This window comes from Mus caroli, unplaced genomic scaffold, assembly GCF_978045245.1.
Source record: "Mus caroli unplaced genomic scaffold, Mus_caroli_1 scaffold_19, whole genome shotgun sequence".
Taxonomy (NCBI): domain Eukaryota; kingdom Metazoa; phylum Chordata; class Mammalia; order Rodentia; family Muridae; genus Mus; species Mus caroli.
Window position 1 is genome coordinate 80612646 of NW_028227274.1, and position 24214 is coordinate 80636859.

General features: G+C 49.5%; 1 protein-coding gene and 1 long non-coding RNA gene across 4 annotated transcripts in view; one reads left to right on the forward strand and one right to left on the reverse strand.

Moving 5' to 3' along the window:
• Nucleotides 1–4706: 4706 nt before the first annotated feature.
• On the reverse strand, nucleotides 4707–5250 carry LOC115029866 (uncharacterized). Its single transcript, XR_003835425.2, has 2 exons — nucleotides 5126–5250; nucleotides 4707–4989 (listed from the first exon to the last, which is right to left on the reverse strand). It is a non-coding gene; the product is annotated as an uncharacterized LOC115029866 (long non-coding RNA).
• Mbp (myelin basic protein) overlaps nucleotides 5151–24214 on the forward strand; it is a 110726-nt gene continuing 91662 nt past the window's right edge. For all 3 annotated transcript variants that reach the window (XM_021150283.3, XM_029471817.2, XM_029471815.2), the window contains exon 1: nucleotides 5151–5366. The gene's annotated coding sequence lies outside the window, so the exon portion shown is untranslated. The remainder of the gene's footprint in view (nucleotides 5367–24214) is intronic.

Consider the following 24214-nt stretch of genomic DNA (forward strand, 5'->3'; position numbering starts at 1 on the left):
CTGGTGCAACCTGCTTCATCCCTCGGTGTGACATAAGTGGCCTGAATTGACACACCTGTCCTCTAGGGGGCGCCTGAGCCCAACGGGCTGGGTTTCCTGTCTCTGTAACTTGGGTACTATTTCCACTGTCAGCCTGGAGTTCTTCTGACACTCTGATCTGTTTGTAAACGACTTGGATAAACTGCCAGGCAAATGAGCAAGCCTCACCACCGCTTCCCAGTCACATGGCCTGGGCTGTGGAAAGAGCCCAGCCACGTGGTAAGGAAGCACTTCTCGCTACACTGCAAGCGGAAAGCCTGTGGCTCAGAGAGGAGCGGCCGCTCCCTTGCCTCACAGTCACACAGCTCAGCTACCCTGGCATGGCTCACAAGGGTGAAACTGTCCCCAGATGCACAGATAGGACAGGGGACATCAGGCCAGGAAGGCAAGAGTCCCTTATTCAAGCAGGTTGCTGTTAGTTCCACAGTCTAAATGGGTTTAGGAGATTTAATGGGTGGGTCAGCTGCACTTCCCCAATGTTAGCATTCTGTCTAAACCCCACCCCACAATTACCTGGCAACAGCTAGGTATGCCTGACCCACAGTTACCTAGCAACAGGCAGGTGTGCCTGACCCACTATAAAGGGGCTGCTTGCTCCCTCCTCCCTCTCTTACTCTATTGTTCTCTTGCTTCTCTCTTGCCCTCTTGGGCTCTTCCCTTCCCCCCTCCCTTCCCCATTCCCTTCTCCCTCTCTCCATGTGGACATGGCCAGTCTCTACTTCTCTGCTCTCTCCCTCTCTCTGTCTCTACTACCCTCTTAACTCCCCTCCCTATGCCCTGAATAAACGCTATTCTATACTATACCCTCTTGTGGCTGGTCCCTCAAGGGGGAGGGATGCCTTGGCATGGGCCCATAGAACATATTCTTTTCCTCTTTATCTTTTTATAAACACATCACCCAGTCTTCTCCAAAGAGCTTCTCTTGGGCCTCCAGATTACGCAGGGTTACAGGGGTGGCCCTTCTCTGGTGCTGAATTAAAGACAAGGATGGTCACACACCTACACAGGACGTCTTCTGCCAAGCATGAGATGACCAGGAGCCAGTCAGGCTGTCATGAGTTCAGAGCTGTCCCACCCATGTGGGATTTGGGATTTGGAAAGATCTTATCTCCAGCTCCAGACCCTTCCAGGGCCACTGAACAGGCCTGCGTGGGGCCTCTGCCTGGCACCTAGGCACTGCTCTGAACCCACTGGCTGATCCTAAGTGCGCCTTGCTGGTCCCTACACTCAGGCTCCTCCTCTGAGTAACAGCTTCAGTGCAGGCATTGAGTGAATTCCACAAAGTACTAGGTCTCTGGCAGGTGTTGGCTAAGCACCCATTGCGTCCATTGTGACATGATTGCTTTACTGTGGTTCTCTGGAGCTTGGTGGCTGGCTGGTCCCTTTGACCTACCTGTTTCTAACAAGCTCCCCAAGTTCTCTGTTCTCTTTCCTCCACCTGACCACTCCCCAGGCTGGGCAGCGCTCCTCAGCAGGCTCTCAGGGCTCTGGAGCTCTGCCGGGTAGCACAGGCCTTTTCTCTAGGAGCACACATCCTTCCCTGTTTGCCAGAGTGCTTCATATTCCTCCAGAGAGGCAGGTACCTTGTTTCCATGCTTAATGAAAGTTGGTTTTTGTTGTTGCTGTTTGTTGTTGTTGTTGATTTGTTCTGCTTTACTAAATAAGTTCGTAAATGAGTGGCAGGAATCATGAAATACTTGACAATCAAGATTGACATTTAATAAACTGCTTCCTTCTCTGTGGTTATCTACACAGACCGCAACAACCCCTCTTCAATATTCTGCCATGCCCCACTGTTGGGTTTAATCCTCCCACCACCTCTTCCAGCCACCTCAACACACAGCACACCCGAACTTGATGGACTGAAGAAACAACCAATGAGCTGTGCTCGCAGCCTCTGTAGGTCAGGGCTTTGGAGCACAGTGAGCAGATGGCTTGTTTCTGCTCTGTGCGGTCTGAGCTCAGCTGGGAGGACTCAGAAGAGGGTGACCCCAAGGCAGACTTCCTGAAAGGCTTGTCCCCTCTCACAGCTGGAAGCATCTCACGCAGCTGTTAGGCACAGGGTGGGCACGTGGCTACCCCACGGTCTGTCTGGGCTGCCTCAAACCTGGTGGCCAGGTTCCAAACATAACAGCTCTTCTGAGAAAGGACAAGCTTGGTGGCATTGCTGTGATCTGACATGCAGGGTCTTTGCAAGGAGGATGTAGCTCAGTGGTGGAGTGTTTGTCTCAAGTGCAGAGACTTGCATGATGATGGAAGAAATTAGAAAGCCTCTATAAGTTTCAAGGGAGGAGACAGATGCTGCACCCCCACAGCCTGAGTGCCAAGTCACACAGGAAGACAACAGAGTGAGATAGGAGATGGTGTTAGGCCTACTGCAGGAAACAAATTACCATATCAACTCTAACTTAAAGTCTGCTTGTGAGTGCTAAGAGGCCCAGGGGACTTCAGAGGCTTGCTGAAAACCACCAAACATAGTTAGGTATCACATAGGAAAATCCAAAAATTTAAAAAAAAATGGAATAGAAGTTACCAACCCCCTGTAGAAAGCATGAACACAGGGACTAGTCCGTGAATTTCTATTGGTCATCGAGAGCCTTCTGGTTTTTGTTTTGTCGACGAAATTGTGAAGCTATAGTTAAATGGAAATAGTGTGTTTTACACCTTATAAAACAATAACAGATTGATGGTGGGAACTGTTTTCTCTCATCCAGACACATCTGCCCTAATTTTATAAGAAGTGCAGCAACAGGGGCTCTGGTGAGCCTGTACTTGGGGCTGTAGACCTTTGTCTGCATCAGGTTTTCCTCAGGCTGTACTTTCTGTAAGTCACTCACCTAATTTCCTCACAGTCTGTGAACACGACCAGTCACACTCAGTTGTTCGCTAGAGCATTCAGTGAGACAACAGACCAGCCCCAAGTCAGTTCTATATACTTCATGAAGACCTCAAGAAAACGGCAAATCACAGACCAGGGGTGAAAGCGAAAGCCAGCCCTTTCACAATCAAAATAGAATTATAAATGTAGTTCTGAAAGGAAAACCGGAAAACTCAAATATAAGCACCCTCAGAAGTATTTAGATCAATCTTCTGTGTGCGTGTGTATGGCATATACATATCTGTGCACATATTGATGTTTGCACATGGAAGCCAGAAGAGTGCATCAGGCCTCCTCCTCCTCCTTCCGCCCCCCCCCCCAATGCTTCCCACTTTATTCCCTTGAGACTGAGTCTCACTGAACCAGAAGCTCACTGTTTTGTTTTAAGTAAGCTGGCTGACCAGAGAACTCTGGAAATCCACGGATGCCCCGTTCCCCAGGTTCCTGTGATCACACTAGGCCTTGACATGATCAGGGAGGCCTCAGACTCAGGCAAACTCGCCCCAGCTTTAATCTGCATCTTAACCTACCATGATGCGTTTGGAGTCCCGACCCCACAAGCATGTGCTAAGAGCGGGTTGCACACACAAGCTTGTGCAGCCTGCTGAGGTGTGAGATGTTGACAGACTGTGTGACCACCCTACCCTCTGGTGGCTTGAGGTTTTGTGGGAGAAGATAACTGCCCTGTGCACCATGGCTCCTTAAAAATACCAAAGACAACAGGAGGCTTGTCAAAGGATGACTTTCAGTTTCACCCAAAGGGCTGAATCGCAGCCATCTTGCTAGGGGTAAGAGTTGACTCCACAGTGGGACTTGCTTCACCTCCCATGGTCCTTGTGTTTTTTTTCTTTAACCAGCACCGCAGGAAGCTGCTAAGCCATGAATGGCCCTTCAAATACTCACCAATGGCCCTACTAGATAGCCTGCTCCACACTCACATCTTTCTCTGAAAGTCTCCGTGGAGTTTGAGTATCTGGTCTCTTGTCTACACATGCATTGTATGCCGACAAACCCCATGCAGGCGACATTTCGTAAATCCTTTGCCAATGGTCTAACAGGGCAGCCATGCCTGCCACCCTGTGAGAATTCTGCTGTTTCTAGAAATCAGCAGAAACCTTGGAGGGCAGTAAGGGTTTGTTCTCAATGTAGCTAGGCAGCACTCTGAAGCCCAGATTCATTGACATCTGTAGGGGAGGGATGCTGGGACACATCTGGTTGCTGACATGAAGTTTTGATGCATGGATTGAGTTAGGGACCTAGCGTTCCAACATCCTCTAATGTCCTGGGTACCAAGGGTGACCTGAGCAGCTGTGAGCATTGGATGTCACTGTCCTTGGGTGACCCTCTTGCTTAAAACAAGTTTACAGTCGCTCCATCTTAGGTTGGACTAGCACCTTTTTCTTGCCTTTTTATCCTTACTTCCAAATCCCAAAACCTACATCCCTATACACACACACACACACACACACACACACACACACACACACGCTTCCTAAGTAAGGACCAGTTAGATGTATCTAGACTGCTGTGGAAATATTTGCCTTAGGAAGACTGGCAATTGGACAGAGTCACTTGATTCTCCACCTTCCAGAGGATGTGAAACTCCCTGGGAGTCAGCTCTGAGTTCGCCTGTACTCTGCTCACCTTTGTATGCATGGTAGGTGTCCCTGGCTTGTCTGAATAATTCCCTGGTATGGTTTATCTCATGAACTGGAGACTTAGTGTGATCCTCATCCACTAGTCCCTCCCACACGCCCAGAGCCAGGCTGATGGAGTCAAAAGATCCAAGTGATAGCAAGGAATGTGTGTTCAAAGAAGCAGCGTCTACACAGAGGATTTCCTGAGTGACAGAACGGGGAAGCTTCCTTGCTGGAGTCCGGAGCCTATTTCTTCGTGAAAACAGGCGTCCTAGGCCCTCCAGCCAGCACCTGTGGTCTCAGCTCCAGCTTCAGTCCCAGAACACAGAGATCCACCTCAGGCCTAATCGGGGACAGGTTCCAGGGCTCAAGTTATCCGGTGGTTCTAGGCGATGACATTTAGACCTCTCTTGCCAGGTCCTGCTCTTCAGATTCCTAAAGCAAGAAAGTCCAGAGAGCAGCGGTGCGGAGCGTAGGGCGGTGACGAGCAAAGCCCCGCCCCACCGCTCCGAGCGCTGCCCTGCCCCCGGGTCCCCGCGTGTCCCCCGCCCTCCCAGTGGCGCGCGTTTACCTGCTTTCAAGCACTGGGAGGCGGGGCGGGAGCGGGGTGCGCGCCCGTCCCCGGAGCAGCCGCTGTCAGTCACCGCCGCTGCGCGCCAGCGAGGACGAGCCTCTGGCTCAGGCGGCCTGAGCTTCACGACCCCGGAACGTAGTACCCGCGCCCCAGCGACCCCTAGCCCAGCGTTGGGTCCCATCCGCCGGGATCCCGGGCTCCTGGGCCCTTCTTGGCCTCCGAGCAGCAGCCAGCACCGGTAAGTGATCATTAGCAGGGACGCGAGGGGCGGCCCTGGTGCCTTTGTCTCGGGGCCCCTGCGAACGGGAGACCCCGGTACGGAGTCTGACTCCTAAAGAGGCGAAAGAAGGGGCGCTCCGTGAGGGCAGCAGAACTCTTCTTCTAGGCCAGGAGTGTCTGGGTCACACCTGACCAGAGGTGCAGGTGGCCCGGCAGGTGGCAGCTAGGCGACCTCCAGGACCCGATACCACGTCGACAGCCCCGATCTTTCTTAGGAAGGGTGGACGCGAGTATAGACTCAGGTCCACACCAGTGGGGACTGGAAGCCTGGGGGTTTATAGGGGTGGTTTCCAACCAGCTCTTGGGACTCCGGGGTCGCTGAAACTCGAGAGGCCTAGGCTTGGTGAGGGGAGGTGGGGGAGGAGTTTAGGGGGAGGAGGTGACCTATGTCTAGAGAGACCGCCCTCAGCTACGGAGAGGGGTCTGATGGGCTCTGAGGCACACTAGGGGTCCATCCAAGCCTGCGGTGCCTGCTGATCACACACCTGCTGCCCAGCGGACGATCCCTGCCCTGCCCTTCCCCACGAGGAGAAGCAGTTTCCCTTTGAGCAGAGGGCGGCGACAGGCACTTGTCCAGGCTTCCGCCTTTCGGGGCCTGTCTCGGGCTCCTAGGCCCTTGGGCGCCGCGCGTAGCCCCCAACCCACCTGCGGCCACCTGCTGGCACTGGCACTGAGTCCGATCTTCCCGCGGTAACTTGATCTCCTGGTCCTGCCTAAGCGTGGGGTCCCAGTGGCTCCCGGGGGACAGTCCTCGTGTTCTGCTATGGTTTGTTGTAAACTCTGGTTTTTAGGGCTTGTACTTACCGCGCGTACCCCGCTTGGGATTTTGAGGTGGTAGTCCAGATCCATGGTTTGGAACGCGGAGCAAAGCTTGGACAAGGGTTTGGTTCTCCGGAGGATCAGATCTAACTCCTTGCTGTTTGCTAGCTGGACAGCTGCCGATCCACGCAACATACGAGAGTGGATCTCTGTGTTGGGGAAACTCTTGGAACTGGATTGTGGGAGACAAACATCAGGCAGAAATCATCTCTGCCTGCACACACACACACACACAGACACACACAACTAGAACGACTTTTTCAGAGAAAGGCAACCTTAGTGAGCTCTCATTTAAGACCTGTGGTTTGGGAGAGTCTGTCTCTAAGTTCAAAGGAGCACCCGCTCACTACCCATGGCTCTCCCCAATAGAGCTTATCTGCCAACACCTCTGGGGAGGGTGTGAGCACTCGGGGTCCGGGGACAAGGCCATCCCAGGCCAAAGCACCTGAGAACCAGAGGCCTGTAGTGCTCTCTCAGACAACTGTACAGGTGCACACCAGTCCAGTTTGGGTAGCCATCCCCAGCTAGATTCTCAGAAACCAGAGAGAGAAGATATGTTTTAAAATAATCATGAATGTGAGATGCAACTCCTAAGGATTTAATGTTCTAAAACGACTGCTTTTTATCAACTTGAGATTTAAAAAACAAAAAATCTAGTATGCTCAAATCTATTTTGTAAATCCATTTAATGCCTGTTTAGATGTGGAGTGTTGGTTCTTTGTGGAAATGGTGTGTGTGTGTGATTTTTTTTTTTTAAGAAAAAAAAGATGTGTGAATACGGAAAAAGAACCTAGCCCTGTCTTTCAAGGATGTTCCAGTTTAGACTGATTCTGAAGCGCTGAAGCTCATTTTGTTTCCTCTTTGGGTTCTTTGTGATTTTAATCTTTAGATTACATTTATTTACGTGTGTGTGTGTGTGTGTGTGTGTGTGTGTGTGTGTGTGTGTGTGTGAATATGTGTGAATGTGTGTGCAGGTCAGAGGATGATTTGTAAAGAGTAAGCTCTCTTTCCACAATGTGGGTTTGTGGGTTGCAGGGATCACATTCAGGTCGTTGGCCTTGGTGGCAAGTGCTTTGCCCACTGACCCATCTCACCAACCCCTCTCCAGGTTCTTTCAAACAAAGTCAGCAGCTGCCTCCCCAGGAGCAGGTGGCAGTGGCTGACCTCGCACTAAACAGCAGACTCCCTGCTGAGAGCTGTTAACTACTGCATTTACATCTTAACGGCCTTGGGAGAGCTCCCTCCTTCCTCCCCTCCTCCCCTTCATTACATTAGTTGCCTCTCAGGCACATGGAGACTGAAGTGCCACCTGGCCCCATTTGACCCCTCATGGCCACTTGAAGGTGCCACCTTACTTTCTTCTTGAATACCCACCACCCGGAGCCAGAGAGATGGCTCTGTGGTTAAAGACACCTTACTGCTCTGGGAGAGGATGTAGTTCAGTTCCCAGCACCCACATCAGTTGGCTCACAACTGCTTACAACTCCAGCTCCCGGGAATCCAGCATCATCTTCTGTGACTCTGAGGACATCAGCGCTCACAACATGCACGCACCCTCACACAGACATACATACATACACACACACACACACACACACACACACACACACACACACACATACACACATTACCAAAACCAAAAATGTAAGCCCACCACCAGTGAATGACCATGTCTATTAAACCATCCAGTCTCTGTCTCCAGGTGACCTGACACCCAACCTTGTTGATATCCCTTCCATGGCTTCCATTGCTGTCATTAAAGAAGAAAAGCAGGTGTCCCTGTGATTCATTCAGCATTACAGTGAAAAGCCATGGCTTTGCAGAGAGGGGCTCTTGCCAGTCCTTTTGAGTGCACTAAGGGAAGTCTGGGAGGGAGTAACACACTGGAAAAGTCCCTGAGCCTACCGAGCAGAAACGAAGAACTGCTAGAACATTCTCCCAGAATGGCTCTAACTCTTTGTTGAAATCTGTGCTGGGAAGACTGTAGCCAAGAAACAAAGTCAGTAGGAGAGGCCAGTTAGCCACCCAATCTGATCCTTTCGGAGACAATGGCTCCAACACATGGGAGCCCTCTACACTTAGGACAGACTTACAAAGAGGTAGCTGGACTCCCTGAGGCACACCCAGGCTGCTGAGCTCGGGGCTTTCTTTTCTGACCTTTTCTGCTGGCTAGTCAGAACACATTGCATATTCTGAAGCCATCAGGACATCTCCCCACTCAGGAGATTTAAAGATGTGGTTCTATGGTTCTGAAGGTTCTTTGATTTTGGACGTTGTAAGCAAAACCGAGAAGTAGTTCTAGGGGCAGTATTATAAAAATGAGAGTGGGGCGGGAGGGAGACAGAAAGAAAGGAAAAGAAAAGAAAGTCAGTGGGCTGTGATGTACCTCAGTTGGTACAGCGCTTGCTTAGCGTGCATTAGGTCCTGGGTTCGATGCCCAGCAGTCTGTTACCCCAGACTTGGAAAATGAAGGCAGGAAGGTCAGAGTTCAAGGTCAACCTCTGCCACATAGAGAGTTTCAGACCAGCGAACAACATAAGGCATGAAACCCGTCGCCAATAAACATAAAATAAAAAGATGTCTGAAGAATGGAATCAACAAAGTGAGCGCAACATCTGGGACATGTGACACCAGATATGTGATTAGACATCTCTAAGGTCTGAGAGATCAGCCCCATACTTAATAAAGTACGAAAAGAATTCAACCCACAGCTACTCAGGGGGGGAAACCTAAAGCGACCATAAGATACAGTTTCACATTCCTCATGCCAGTGAGGAGTCTCAGGTCCTGACTGCGCCAAGTGTGAAGTAGGATGTGGAGAAAGGACTCGCATTATTGATTAGAGAGAGATCACGTTTTACTGAATGATCTAGGAAAGCTGATGTTGGATATGCCTAAGGCAGGTTCGAACTTTTGAATCTCCTGAGGGATATTCAGAATGGAGCCCCAACCCCAACCCCAACCCCAACCCTAACCTTTGGAATGATGCATAACACCGTGTATATTTAGTTGAGACAATCTGTTAATTTTTTCTGTTTGGGGATAATAGCAGCCCTATGATGACTGCAAGACATCACATAGAGAGTTGGAGCTGGAGTGGGTGGCTCTGGCTGTAGCGCTCAGATGGATGGTGAGTTGGCCACAACTCCCTGGGCTACATAGTGAGACTCTGTCAGAGATGAGGGGAGGAGAAGAGAAGGTGGAATGAAGGGAGACAGACAGACAGACAGACAGAGACAGAGAGATAGAGGGGAAGGAAGTAAGAAGGGAGGGGAGAAGGGAAGAGAAAACAATACAGAGCTCACTCATGCAAACACCCCTCACCTTGTTTCCCCAATGATAACATCTTCCAAAGTACAGCACACAATACAACCAGGCATTTAGCCGTGACACCAACCATTCACCTTGCTCAGACTGCAGGCTCCACCAGTTTTCACACCAGCATCCCTATGCCTGTCTCTGGGTCTGTGCATCTAGCTGTGTCTGTGTCTCTGTGTGTCTCATTTGTGTCTGTGTGCTTTGTGACTGTCTATCTGTCAGGATATATGTGATGTCACCGTGTGGAACATCTGACTGCTAGCAACATCAAGGATGAACCCCGGGGCCCTCTCTGTGTGGTGCCTCACGTTGTTCTTCCTAGGTGCAGGCAGGTAACTTCCTCTGTTCCCCTCACTCAGTGCAGGCTGCCAGGATGTTGTTCCTCCGTGTCTCTGGTGCTGTCATCTCTGTACAAACACATCGATGTGGCACCTCCTGGGGTTGGCATTTTTCTGCAGTTCGAGTTCCGCCAGCACACAGGTGCTTGAGCGCTCGCTCGTGCCGTGGTTTATTCTGTGTGGTTGCTGTGGCCTTCATGGTGCAGAAGCTCTGCCTGCCATCCAGCCTCCTTGAAAGACTGCTTGGGTCCTTTCAGCATTCTGAATTATTCTGAGTTATTGCACACAAAACTGCTATGAACATCCACCGTCTGCTTGTGTGAACGTCGTTTTCATACCTCTGGGATAAATGCCCAAGAGTGCGGTCCCTGAAGCTCGTGGTGACCTGTTTAATTTTATAAGGAATGGGCATCTCATTTCCAGGATGCTGTGACACTACATTCCACTCAGCACTGTCAGAGAGAATGGACCTCACGCACATGCAGGAGAGTCACTGGTTTGGAGTTTTGTTTGCTCTTCTGTCATACAAATGGGACAGTCCATGGTGGTTTTGAGAGTGTCAGAGATGAAGCGTACACATCTGCCACTCACAACTCCTTCAGCAAAAAGGCTACTTGTCTCTTCCCCTCACGATTGAATCGGATGGGTTGTTTCTATCACTGGCTCGTTCTTCTACTCTGGAGACCCTGACTTCTGGCTCCTTCCTGGCAGTTTCACCAGCGTTTTCTCCTCCTCGAGCGGACTGCTCAGAGAGAAAGTTGCCTCTAACCAGGACAAGCATTTCGGGGAATTCCTTCTCCCCCCGGTGGTTGGCAGGTTGGAGATTTTTGCTCCTTTGTTTTGTTTCTGATGTAAAGTCTTAAGGCTTATTCACCTAGCAGAGTATGATAGCATATTCCTTGAAGCCCAGCGCTTGGGATGCAGAAGCAAAGGGATGTCTGTGAATTCCAAGCCCTCCAGAGGTACATAGTGAGACCTTGTCTCCAAACAAACAAACAGAAAGGAAAGAGAAAACAGAAGCTGCAGGTTCCCTACCTGTCTCAGGCCTAGGGACCCTCCTGCTTCTCTTTTTCTGTTTCGTTGACGGAGTTTAGTTTCTCCTTTCACACTTTAGCTTGCGATCCATTTTTAGTAACTTTTGTGTAAAGTATGAAGTTTAAGCTGAGGCTTTTGGTTATTGTGCCTTTCGGGTTTAATGAAAGACTATTGGGAAACATAAGCCAGGCTGGGTAGTACATGGCTTTAATCCCAGCATTTAGGAGGCAGAGACAAGTGTATCTCTCTAAGTTACAGGCTAACCTCTTCTTCATAATCAAGTTCCAGGCTAGCCAGGGCTACGCAGTGAAGCCTTGTCTCAGAAGGAAAATAAAAGACAAACAAACAATGAAGAAACTGCTTTTGTTTCCTTATCTTGTTTTTGGCTCTTGAGTGCTGTGCTGAGTAGGATTGTCAGGGCTGGCCTGAGAACAGAGCATTCTGTTTCCTTTGATTCATTATTTGTATAAACAGAACGTGTCTACCCCTCAGCTGTGCACATCCTTCTGGCTTACGTAGGGTGAGGCTCCTTGGTGCTCTCGTTCACGCTGCATAGCAGCCCTGCAAGTGTGTGGCCCACCTTTGGGAGTGCCAAGTGACAGTTTATCCTTTCAAAAGGGGAGACGAAGCCTATCTAGAGACTTTTCTGTGGGATTTGTTTCCCACCTGCTCTTCTGACCCGGAAACCTGAAGGTCGAGAGGTCAACACACACACACACATAAACTTGGGTCATTTTCCCTCCATATCAGGGGCTGTATTGTCATCCTCAACTCTGAGCATAGCCCCTGCTCTGATTGCATCCCTGTCTTCTGGTGAAGAAGGGACCAACCTGCCCGCATTGTGTTTCTTCCCTTGGGTTGTCTATAGCCTGCACACCTTTCCCTGAAAAATCTTATTAAGTGCATTGCCCTCAGCTTTGTCCTTGGCACATTCTTACACAGTCCTGGAGACTGGGCTGGGAATGCAGTCTTCGAACCCCTGGATTAACTCAAAAAAGGAAATGTACAGACATGGCCCATGCGTCTAGCTCTGTTCAGCAGGTCTGAATAATTCCACGTGTACACAAACCCATCTTAGTGTCATTAAGACACCCTCTGTGTATCCCTATCAAGTGGAATGTTTGTAGACTTGTTGATGGAGAGATTGATAAAGTTTATGCTAACAATGTATGTGTATTTTTGACATTCATCTCTGATCCTCTACCCATACTTAGTCATATTTCCTACCCATATGCTGCTGCTGTATCTCATGAGGCATGCTGTGGGTAATCACATCCCTTGATTCTTCATGTGCTTGAGGTCTATGTAAAGTTGCGAGGTAAAATTACAGAGATGCACTGAGGGTTTCCATCTGTACAGCAAAGGCACAGGTCAGCTATCTTCTGGACACCAGAGACGGTGCAGTGATCTCAGGCTGCACTGAGGGAAAGTAGATGGAGTTCTTGCCTTCGAGGGATTGCGGTTTTCTTAAGAAACTTAGAAGGTCATGAATACGTTTCCTAACATAAAGTACCTGCTGACCTCCCTGCAGTGTGTTCAGACCAACCCCCACAGGGCCTCTGAAGCACAAGGACTACACTGGCTTCTCAGGGGCCAAGGCTGCTGGCTTAGCCACAGGACCAGCCCTCAGTAGACACCAACTGATGATAAACTGTAGGCACATGCCCTCTCCCCTCCATTTACTCTCCAGGTCTGTTAGCCTCCCAGAGTCCCTTGGTGAGCGTCCTCATGCTCAGGCTGAGACACCTAGTTCATTCCTGGCAGACCTGTGGTGGCTTCACTTCCCTGCTGCATTTGAACGGTGGCTCTCATGCGATGGAGATGTAGCTCAGTTGGTACAGTGTTTGCCTTAAATATGTGAGGTTCTATTCTCAGTACTGCAGATATTGTATGGTGCTAAAGGTCTGTATCCCAGACCTCAGAGATGGAGGCAGGGGGATCAGAAGTTCAAGACTATGCTCTGCAACTGGCAACGTCAAGGCCAGCCTTGTATACAAGATACATTTGCCCCCAAAGGAAGAGAGATTCAACCATCTCCCTGTGTTCCACACATACCCCATTCTGGAATAGTCAATGTATTTTATTCACTGCACCATGTACCACAACAGATCTCTGGTGTGTGCTGCAAAAACAAGTGGCTTTGCTACAGTATCTGGTTTCACCCTACATCGAATGCTCAGCAAAAGCCTGACTATACAGAAATCAGATGTCTAACCCTGCTTTCTGCCTCTAGAAGCCAGATAAAGGGTTGGGGCATGGTTTAAAGTGTTGCCTTAAAAGACCAGGCCCATTAAATCAATGATTAAAAATTCACAGTAGAGGGGAAAAAATGTTGTTGTCTTTGGTTTTGTGGTGGTGATGGTGGTTGTGTGTGTGTTGTTGTTGTTGTTTTGTTTTTGGGATTGGCTCTCATGTAGTCTAAGTTGACCTCAAACCCATTTCGGAGGAACAGGAATGGTCTTGACCTCTTGATTCTCTTACCTCCAACTCTCAAGTGCTGGGATTATAGGCAAGTGTTACCATTCTCTTGTGTGCATGTTTGCGTGTGTGTACGTGTGTGGTGGGTAGAAACAGCATGTGTGTGGGAATGGGGGTGCACATGCATTGTATATAGGAGGGAAAGATGTGGGGGAGCTTCTCGGGGTGCCTGTTTGAGGGATGGGGAGCAGTACTGCTGGTTGTTTTTATTTAGAGGTCTGATGACATAATAGCCTTGGGGTGTCCTGAAGTATAGTGTGAATGCTAGCTGAAACTGGAATACACACCCTATTTCGGAAACAGGCCTGATGCATGCACCCCATCATACCTCGCTGTACGTAGCGGTGTTTGAAGCACTGAGCTCTAAAGGGGAGATGGTGGGTCTTAATTACATTATCATCTTCATGTGTCCAGACCTATTGCTGCAGAGAGAAGGATTTAAAGCAGATGCTAAATGCCAGGCCTGTTTGCTTCCAAGCTGCTTGTTGGGAGCTGTTATAGATGGGGAGGTAGAACACAGAAATGCGAAGATCACGATAAGGCCTGCGGGCAAGATTAGATAGATAAAGAAATGACAGAGAGAGAGACAATAGGTAGATAGATGATACATAGATAGATAGATAGATAGATAGATAGATAGATAGATAGATAATTCATACATACATGCATACATGCATATATACACATATACATATATACACATATACATACATACATGCATATATACACATATACATACATGCATATATACACATATACATACATACATGCATGCATATATACGTACATACATACATACATACATACCAGAGCAGACAGGTGGCAGAGAGATAGGTAGAAATAGATGATTGATAGATAGGTAATATAAAGAATGAATAATAGAATATAGATGATAGATAGATAGATAGATAGAGATAGATAGATAGATAGATAATGCATACGCACACACACCACATGCACACACACACACACACACATACACACACACTGATACCTCACTGAGCCCCAGTCTTCAGGACTTCATTTACTGGCCCTCCCCACACAGGTAGAGTTTGTGAGACTCAGCCTTCATTCTACATTCAGAGGTTTACCTCCTACCTCTTTCTGTTGAACGAACTTAAGTATTGGGGGGCGGGGCAGCTGCTCTGAGCTCCAGCATCAGCCCAGCCGTCTCTGGGGAATAATATTCCCAGTCGCAGCCTCTGGAGTCTTCTGCAGGCCGCTGATGTGAGGCGCTCAGAGATTAATTACACCGTTTACTAACACGGAGCTCCTGAACTCACATGGGGGTCACCGCCAGATAAAGCCAAGGAAAACCCAAAGTCCCTAAAGGTCCTGCAGTGATCCCGGCTTCCAGCACAGCAAGGCCTGGCCACTTCCTCTATGATAAGGTGGTGGAGAGAGAGAGAGAGTTCATAAAACTAACTTAAACTCTCCTGAGAGTGAAAACCAGACTGTAGTCTAACTGCACACTGAACCGTCAGAAGCCGCAGCCGACTGTTCCAAATATGAAAGTGGACAGAGAACAAGGGTGAGGAGACCAGCGGTGTCTGCAGGCTTTGAGAAAGAAAACAGCACCCAGCTGAGGTCTCTGCACCTTGGCAGCTGCAGGCTGCAACTTGCCCAGCATCACACCCTGTCCCTTTTGAAATTGATCATGTGTCTTCAGTCCCCGGGTGTCAAAGCTGGTCACAGCTGCGCCAGACACTCTGTGGACTGACCCAGTTTTTGATGCCTCTGCTTTAGCAAGGTCTGGCTGGAGTCTCATGAGAGTGTGCTCCCCACAGTAGGATGAGGGGGGAAATAATTCATTCATAGAAGCATCCTTCCCCCACAGCTCTGAGTGAATTAACATGTGTTGACTGAGACACTGGGCTTGTGACTTTGGGAGTGCAGGCGCGGTAAAGGCAAGTGATCCTTTTTGAAGGGCACAGTCCCACCTTTGGTGACTGGAGATCTCCTCGTAGCCCTGTACATAAGGGTCTAAGCCTGACCCTGACAATGGCCGTTAGCACATCTGAGGTACCAGCCATCTGCTCCTTCCCTGCTCCTCTGCCTCACTGGCATCTGGCATGGAAGGTGTCAGTCCAATAAAAGGGAAGGCAGGTTTGTCTGCCTTGAACACCCAGAACTTCCCTCTCTTGTACTGGCACCTACCTCTGGTAGGTTGCTTCCTGTGGTTGCTCTCCTAGGAACAGTGTGTGCTGAGGTGCCTGCCCCTGATTGAACAGAGGTGCCCGCTCCAGATGAGTCTGCAGCTCTCAGCTTCTGCTCTCTGCCCTACTGTGTAAGGGTGCATGGATCTCACTGCCCCTGTAGGTTCTGGTCCTCATGGCACTTGACCCTGGTTCTCACAGTACCCAGACTCTGGTACTCCTAGTACCAGACCCTGGTTCTCACAGTACCCAGACTCTGGTACTCCTAGTACCAGACACTGGTTCTCACAGTACCCAGACTCTGGTACTCCTAGTACCAGACACTGGTTCTCACAGTACCCAGACTCTAGTATTCACACTGTCCAGTCCTTGGCCCACCCAACCCCTCTTGTTTACATACTGTTTAGGTCTAATGCCATGCTACAACTCAAGGGGTAGTCTGACACCTATGAAACATGTAGACATTTCCTTCTTCTCCTCCCCCTCTCTGTGTGTGTGAGAGTGAGTGTGTGTGTGTGTGTGTGTGTGTGTGTGTGTGTTTGTGCGTGTGTGAGTGCATGTGCATGCACACTGGCACACATGCTCCTGGTCTGGGTAAGAGAAAGTGACTTTAGAATTTCATTTGCACTTCGCTTCACTCACTGGATGAAGCACCTGCTGTATACTATCACAATTCAGGGTACTGAGGTCACCTCAGTGCATAAAGCTAGGACCCACTTTGCTGTCGACCCAATGAGGTGACAAGAGAGCAAAGGCCCGGGGTATTATCATAGAGCAGTAGCACCCAGGGTCTGGCGTGGTAACACTTGAGGCTGGGTGTTTGCAAGGACCTGTGGTGGCAGAATCTGGCTTGGAGACCTTGCTGAGCCTTTCAGAACATCCAAAGTCGAATGAAGCAAGTCTAGAGGCTTCCTGGGATGCCTGGGTCTTCTTCCCTGCCCTTCCTTACGGGACAGGCTGAGCTCCAGGGCAGCAGGTGCATGCTCTCTCTGCTGGCGCTTTACCTCCCTGCTTTCTTGGCTGCCTCTGGCCCTGATCACTTGGCAGACACTGTGACATTGACTGTCGTTGTCTCTCACCTTGGACTTGGTTTCCAGCATTGTGAATCCAGTGTCAGCAGCTGACACGGAGCAGACAACTTTGCTGACACCTCCTCAGGAGATGCTCTGCTTCTAAAGATACCCCTGCCCCTGAGCACTCGCGTCAAGTTCACACCTATCCCGACAGAAATCAGAGCACAGCGTAGGCGATGGGAGCTGAGCCTTCCAAGCCGTGCCCCCCATCACCCCCATGTTCTGGGAGGAAAACTGGACCACACTCAGAGAGACCTGGGGACTGCCAGTGACAGGAACAGGTAGAATTCAGGCCTCTTGCTCCAAGGCCATTTCCTCCTGCTCCATCACATACCCTTTTAAGTAGATTCTGCTGCCTTTAACACAACACACACACACACACACACACACACACACACACACACACACAGAGACGACTTGTATTTTACAACCGAGATCAAAAGAGCACGTACAGATTTTGTAATCTGGAGAGAGGCATGGTCAGAGTTTACCAGGCAAGAGACAGGACTGACGATTTGCCCTACAGAGATGTTTGCATTTTTTACATGCATAGCAATTTCCTTTGCGAGGCATTCCTAGCCATCTTGATTTCATTAGAGCAATAAGATCATAGATCCTCAGTCTCCTGACACTCTAGGGTCTTCAAAAGGACCCTCACCGTTTTAGACCCAAGAGCATTATCTAAACCTCATGTGGCATGCAGAAAACGCTTGAAGCCCAGTCTCACAGGACAAGCTTCTCAGACCCTGCTGTGCCCGGTGAGAGCTGGACTCTGCTCTTTCATAACACTCCACCCCGCGGCCTTGCTAATTATTCAGTTAAACCCATTTTTCAATAACTATTTGAAAACTATTGCATCTGATTTCATGGTGCATTCTTAGAATGTTTCCTTATGGGGCTAAAAAGATGACTCAGCAGTTAAAAGCTCTGGCTGCTCTTCCAGAGGACTGGGGTTCAATTCTGAGCCCCACGTGGTGCCTCATAACTCCAGTCCTGGGGAATTCAACATCTTTTCTGTATTCCTCTGGCACCAGGCACTCACACTGGACACAAACATACAACTAAGCAAGCACTCATGCACATGGAATCGATTTTAAAAGAACAACAACAACAACAAAACCTATTTCCTTATCTGTTGACGTCTTGTGATATTTTTCCCCCGTGAAGGAATGCAGAAGATTGTCGGTCATGTTACAATTAGGCGTGGAACGCAGGCAGAAGCGACTTCTCTAACTTGCTGTCTCCTTTCCTTAGTCTCAGACTGGCGTCCATCCAGACCCCTCTTTCTGTAACACCAAGTCCCCTGCTCAGTCTGTGCACTTGAACAAAATCTCTGAAGGCAGCGTTCTGCACAGGAGTCACCAGCAGGGCCCAAGTAGGCCATAGGACACTTCTGCCCAACTCTGCCTGTGACTGCTTTGTGGACTTCTGCCACTCAGTGTTAGCAAACCTCACACACATGTCCATGCCTAAAGCACATAGGTTACATAAGAAAGAACCTTTCCAGAAGTTCAGGTAATCCAGCTCGTGGTAAGCGAGGCCAAGGTGGGGTCCACCCAGAGTCCTCTGCAACGTGTCTCACTGTCCCTTTAAAGGCCATTGTCACTTGCAGTATTCTGTTGGCTGGTGTGTAGTGTGTGTGTGCATGCATGCATATGTGTTTGTGTATGTACATATATATGTGTGTGCATGCATATGTGTTTGTGTGTGTACATGCATATGTGTGTGCATGCATATGTGTTTGTGTGTGCATGCATATGTGTTTGTGTGTATGTGCATGCATGTATGTGTATGCATGTGTGTGTGCACGTGTGTGGGGGGGCAAAGGTCATTGAGTGTGTTTCTCCATCTCTGTCTTCTCATGTTTGGAGACAGAGTCCCTCTGAGAACATGAAGCTCACTGCCCCAGCAGGACTGGCTAGCCGGCAAGCACCAGGGAGCACTCCCATCTTTGCCTACCCAGCATTGGGATCACAGGTTTGCAGCACCACGCCTAGCTTTTTCAATGGATTCTGGGACTCCACACTTAAGACTCTCATGCTTGTGCAGGAAGCCCTTTACCCACTGAGCTGTCTCCACAGCCCGCTCTCAGAAGTCTTTATCATTCTGTCATATCTTAGGAAGACTAGCTCACTAATAAATTGCATGCCTTTGTGAAAAGGAAGGGCTCTTAGGAGACGGGCTAAGCCATCTCTCAGAGGTCACCGTGGGTTGACGGCTTCTGATTGCATTCCTTTGCCTGATTATGATCTGAAAGGCTCTGGAAAGTTTCAGAGAGTCCTAGAAGGAAGTTATTCAGTAAAAATGCTACCTGTGCCTGTAAGAACATGGCACCCATCAGGAGATGGGCTCTAGGCCAGGTCTCCCATGAGACTCTGGTGACGTCATGGCACGGCATAGACCAACAACTCTGGAATGCTGTCATCTTGGTACAGAGAAGACAAGTTTGTGTTCATCATGGCCCAAACTCTAGGTCACCTGAGGTCACCTGCAAACTGTGACCAGTGCATGAGGCAGCATATGGCTCCCTTCATAAGTCATGCTAAGCCCCTGGTAGTCACAGTGGGGAGGCTGAGCTGGAAGAGGGCAAATACCACAAACAAACATAGTTCTGTTCGTTGTCACTGGTACTCCATGCCCAGGTTGTGTGTGTGTGTGTGTCTTCTGTAATTAGCATGATGTGCTTCAGTCATTGCCAGACTTGTCATAGCAATGGTGTGACTACCCACCGTTTGGGGAGGGAGATGCCCGAAGATAAAGTTGGGGCTGACACATAAGGGAGATCCCAAACCAGGGCCTCATTCATGTCTCTGTGCCTGCATTCATTACCAGCACTCCATGGCACCATCAGGAAATGGAGTGTGTCGCCTGGGCCTCTACAGATAAGGAGAAACAGGCGCCAAGTCCCCAGAGCACATCAGGGAAGGTGGGACCCAAAGGGTGCTGCCCTAGCATGTCTGTTCCTAGAGCCTTGGGTGTTTCCTCTCCAGTACCATCCCAACTGGGGTGGGGCAGCTGTACAGCGCATGCTTGGGATACAAAGCATACCTGTGACCCGGTCTCACGGAAGCCAGCGGAAGCCAGCGGGGTGGGACATTGCTTCCTCATGACCAGTTCAGACAAACATGACTTAGGAACCAGCAGCGATGGCAGGGGAAGGGTGCATAACTTCAGATACCTCCCTCGGTGAGTCGTCCTTCCCAGGAGTCAGGCCCCCCAGGGGTGTGCTGCCTCAGCCTGTCTGGCCTCACAGACCCAGCAGCTTCCTGGTGACCCTGTTATTTACTCCTGGAGAGCTCCATATCTTCCCATAAAAGCTGCAGAAGTTGAGTGTCCTTTGTAGATAAATACAGAGATCTCAAGCTGGAGTCTGTGGAGGTGGCTCAGGCAGCAAAGCGTGTGCTTGCCTCACAGTCATAAAAGCCTGAGTTCCGTCTCCAAAGCCCATGGGTATGTGGTGTGCACTTGTGATCCCAGCACTGAGGAGGTGGAGACAGGCAGATCCTTAGGGTTCACTGAAGAGTCAGACCAGTCTGATCCCTGAGCCCGAAGTCCTAGGGAGAGACCCAGTCTCTAAATTCAAGGTGGAGAGTGCCTGAGGCATGATGTCTGAAGTTGACCTCTGACCCCCACGCAGAGATGCATGAATGTGCACACGCGCGCTTGAACATGTACACACACTCCTGCCTATGCATGTGTGCACATACACACACATAGCCCTGTAGCTGACCCAGCCTGAGCTGGAGTGAACTGCTGTGCAGTCTCTAATGAGCTCCACACTGTGGAGCTGAGATATCCTGAGAGCAAGCTGGCAGCCTCAGGACCAGACGTCTGCTGATTCACTCTGGTGATAGCTCGCCAGAATCAGCCAGTGCTCTTAAGTGATCAACTCAAGGGATGGAAGGGAGTCAGGTTTCCACAGAGTCCATTTTCCTGCAGTTCTGGAACATTCCTCTAAAGTGAATTTCAACAACCTTCAGACATTGCTCTGTGCTGTAGACATGCTTAGGCCTAACAAGTCTCAAAAAGACAGGCTTGCAATCAGGCAGATGAATGTGTCCCTGACTCCAAAGCAGAAATCCCCAGGTCTGGAAGAAGAGACCTAGAAAAGAAGCCATCACTGAGACATATCCTCAGCTGGGAGGATGTAGGCAGAGGATGGAAGAGAGCCACATAGGAAGCAGCTCAGGCCCGTGTGCACACACACACAAAGACACACACTCAGAGAGAGAGAGAGAGAGAGAGAGAGAGAGAGAGACGGGGAGGGGGAGGGGGGGGGAGGGGGAGAGAGAGAGAGAGAGAGAGAGAGAGAGAGAGAGAGTCTGAGTCTGCACAGGATGGTGGGGGAGAGCTAGAACCAGCCAGAGAGGTAGGGAGGGGACCTGCCCTGTCTGCTGTTTCCCAGTGATAAGCAGTGTCGCATTCTGCCGTGGAGAAGACCCCAGTCCAAAGAGCCAGAGGCAGGGTAGGTAAGGAGGAAGACTCAAGGAGAGAGGAGCCGATTGTTCCCAACAAGGTGAAAGTGTTGGGACAGGAACACAAGGCCACTTAGCCTTTAATGAGTGTGGGTTCCTGACTCTCACACACCAGAGGTGTGGTGTGTGTACCTGACTGGATGGAGACGCTCATGAGCCAACAGCCAGCTGCTACTTCTTAGTTAAAGTCAGTTTACCTTCTGAAGTTCCCCCTCCTGCAACTGTGAACCAGCCCATCGTGTGTGTGTGTGTGTGTGTGTGTGTGTGTGTGTGTGTGTGTGTGTGTGCGCTCGCGTGTGTGTACATGTGGGTATAGTATATCTGTGAGGGTATGTCCATGTGTTCTGAGCGTATATAGATTATGCCTGTATAAGTCTGTGTGTATATGTATGAAGGCATGCCTTTGTGTGTGTATATGTGAGTGTGTACCTGTGTATATATGCATGCATGTATGAATGTATGTCTATGTGTGTCCATATGTGTGACTGTATGCCTTGTGTGTGCATGCCTGCATACACGTGCTGTTTTGCTGCCGTCTCGGTGATGCCGCTTGCTAGCTGTGTCTGAGCTCTAAGCACAGGCTGTTACAAGAATGTTGGCAACGGAGCAATGATTTCATGCGTGCTGACAAAAGAGAGTGAGGCAGAGGAGAGGGAGGAGACACAGAAAGAGAAAGGCAAAGACAGAGCAAGACGGGCTCAGAGAAGACACCAAGGGCTAAGCCTGGCCACTCAGCGTCTGTCCCCTTGAGATCTTTTATATCGTGCATGTCCCCTGATCTATTGGGTTTCTTCCCTGTCTTTCTTTAAAAGTCAAGGAAGCAGAGTCATCCACTGCTCCCAAGTGAGGCCATCTGTGTCCACATTCAGGGTGGGGCTTATTTCATCGGCAGGAGAACCCAGCATGTTAAATGTGGCACCTGAGAAACTACCCCACTTAGTCCAGGTCATAATGTCAGTCTGTGGTCCTGGGGGCTCTTGGGGGCATGAATAGGAGTCTCTGTAAGAGGCCGTGGGCCTGCAGAACCTGATACACAGGAAGAGTTCCTGCTGCAGAGTCTAGCAGGAAACCTCCTGTCCTGCAAAGGGAAGATGCTAGACTTGTGAAATGTTCCCTCTTCAGCTCACATTCCCTTAGTCATTCCTGGGACTTCAGTCTCCATTTTCAAGTAAACTACCCAGGTTCTTGTTTTGTTTGGTTTGGTTTGGTTTGGGTTTTTTTTTGGGTTGTTTTGTTGTTGTTTTTGTTTTTGTTTTGTTTTGTTTTTGCTTGATTGGGGTTAGTTAGTTTGTTTGTTTCAAGACAGGGTTTTTCTGTGTAGCCCTAGCTGTCCTGGAACTCCCTCTGTAGACCAGGCTGACTTTGAATTCAGAAATCCTCCTGCCTCTGCCTCCCAAGTGCTGGGATTAAAGACGTGTGCCACCACTGCCCAGCCAGGTTTTCTTTAAGGAGCCTTCTGACTCATGCAGTCTATACTATCCTTTCTTTCTTTGGAATTCTTCCGGATCGGGTGTCTGCCTCCTCCCAAACACTACAGCATCCCCATGTGTGTCACAGTTCCACCACTGATGCTAAACCGTCTCTAAGAACATATGGTCTAGGCAGGGATAGAAAGCAGAGCCACTGGGCAATGCAGATATCTAAGTCTACAAGGACTGGCAACCGTGAACAGCTAGCGATGAAACTCATGGGCTGGCTGTTGAGAATGAGGTTTCAAGGACTTGAAAAGGCAGAGAGAGCAACCCCTTTAAAGGGATTTTAAGCCTTTGCCAATGTTTACCCCCACCCCTTTTCCTCAGTCACAGATACTGGGATAGTTTTACAAAAATCTGTCTCGGTGGGCAGGCTTTGGGACTGAGTATCCTGTGCGTGTTACAGTCCACAAATACAGAAAGACTTGTTTATTTGGTGACTCATTGAGGCACAGAACAAATGCTTCCTAAGTGTTTGCTGAAAGCAGAAAGCCCCTTGCCAGGACATGACCACATGAAACTGCAAGGCATCCTGGGAAACGGTCTCCACCTGGGCTGCTGTGTTGGCAGATAACCACAGGTGTGATTCTCTGTCTTAAAGAATAAGGAAAGGGTGGGGGCTGGGAGAAGGTCCTCTCCCTGCATATTACTAGCTATTACTCTCTCTCTCTCTCTCTCTCTCTCTCTCTCTCTCTCTCTCTCTCTCTCTCTCTCTCCCTCTCTCCCCTCTCTCCCTCCCTCCCTCCCTCTGTCCCTCCACCCTCTCTCTTTCCATATATATATAGCTTTCAGGAACTACTTCTCTTCTTCTACAATGTGGGTTCCAGAGGTGGAATTCAAATCTTCCAGCTTGGTGGCCAGTGCCATTTATCCACTGAGCTATCTTGATGGCCCCGGGATCTCTTCTGTGAAAACACTCACAAAACCAGCTTTCTTGGGACTCCAAAGAATGCTATTTTATATCACATGTGGGGAAACTCCTTTCTATAGAGCTGGACTGAAAATCTGTGTGCACTGCAACTCCGCAGCTTGACCACAGCAGCGAGAGAGTGTGTGGAAATCAAGCAAGGCAGATCCAGACATTTCAGATGCGTGAGTCATGGTTTGTTGACCCTTTATCTGCATGACGAAAGTCTGATTCCTCAGGAATTTAGCTTAAATGAGATAAAAAATGATCTGATGAATTAGAACCGCCATCCATCTTCCTTTATACGTCCTCGCCACTACACCAGCAGTGATGCACAACCCCCCCCAAAAGTCACTTCCAAGTTTTGAGCCTGATGTAACTAGAAAGACCATGGTTCCCTCACTCTCCCGAGCGTCACTTCCTGAGCCATGCACTGGGAAGGGGCTGGCAGGGCCTACTGCTGTAAAGTTTCTCAGTTTCAAAGGTTTACGGAAACGTGAGGGATAAAGCATACCGTGGCAAAAAATAATCCCCGTAGCTCCATGGAAACGCCTATTTTAGGACCGCTTCCTTGTACATGAACTCAGGGGGAAAAAAGAAAAACACATTTTGCAATCAACAGCGTGTCATTTAATGAGAGAGAGAGAGAGAGAGAGAGAGAGAGAGAGAGAGAGCCAAAAGCACTTGAAATCTGTGAAATAGTACAGCTGCCATTTATGTCCAGTGACGCACAAGA